Here is a 1,275-nt window from a genome sequence, read left to right as displayed (position 1 = left end):
ACCACATTGGCCTTCTTCCAGTCTTCGGGCACTACACCAGAGCGCCAGGAGTTTTCAAAAATCCATGCCAGGGGCTGACAGCATGCAGGGAGCCCTAACGGAGCTGGCTCCATATCGTAGAAGAGTGAGTGCTGGCACCAGCACCACCTTGGACAAAGGAGTTCAGCATGGCAGAATTCAAATGAGGCAGGGTTGGATTTATATTTAAAAAATAAGCCCAGTTCAACAGTTTCACTATATGCAATAGAAGTTTGTACATAGAAAAGCAGAGACAAGGAGCCTGATAAATTCTTTGTTTGAAAAGACTTAGGCAAGCTGATGGCTTAGATACAAGGGTCCCACAGCTGATTGCAGTTACTCTTTTCTCCACTCATTACACAAGCTAGAACCAGTATATCACTGTTGTGCTACTGCCCTATTGCCTTTAGCTTAGCAACTAAAATGCATTATTCACTGTGCTTACGTGGGTTCAGACTGTATTTTTTTTCCAGTGGTGATGCAACCTACTCTGATGGTTTTTTCCTCCAACTTATTTAAATGGATACAGCAGAGGTTAATATTGAGTCCATTTCTTATATGATTATTATGTGAATTTTAACAATGTAATCGGGGGGGGCGGGGAGGCTTTAAAATCAGTTATTCTGCCTTGTTAGCACTTTCTGAGACAAAGCTGCGGTAGGAAAATATTTCCCTTATGGAATATGCAGGTAATTATGTTCTCACCTTTGATGATAGTCTTCATGGCACATTTAAAAGTGCTTATCAGATAAGCGGTCCATCAGCTGACTGGTGCTATGGCACACAGGAGCACAATCCCTGATTATAATTTAACAAATATTCCCATCTTACTAATTGAAAGAGTAGCTGAGAGTAACTGGGAAACAACAACCAGTATCTGACAGGAAATCTGCCAAGCTTTCAGAGTTAGCACTTCTGTATTATTGTTATGGGCAGGAAAAAATGCTGGGGTCAAACGACCGCGGCAAGGTATCTATCTAGCCTCCTTTAGAAGACCCCCAGGGTAGGAGCCAGCACCACTTCCCTTGGAAGTTGGTTCCAGACCCTAGCCGCCCTGACCGTGAAGTAGCACCTCCTAATGTCTAGCCTGAATCTACTCTCAGTCAACTTAAGGCCGTTATTCCTTGTTACTCCCAGTAGTGCTCAGGGAAACAGGGACTCTCCCAGTGCCTGCTGGTCCCCCTTGGCCAGTTTATAGACAGCCACCAGATCCCCCCTCAGCCTTCTCTTGTGGAGGCTGAACAGGTTCAGGTCCCA

The sequence above is a fragment of the Crocodylus porosus genome, unplaced genomic scaffold (genome assembly GCF_001723895.1).
Source record: "Crocodylus porosus isolate Cpor-Errol unplaced genomic scaffold, CroPor_comp1, whole genome shotgun sequence".
Taxonomy (NCBI): domain Eukaryota; kingdom Metazoa; phylum Chordata; order Crocodylia; family Crocodylidae; genus Crocodylus; species Crocodylus porosus.
This window is presented reverse-complemented; position numbering follows the sequence as displayed.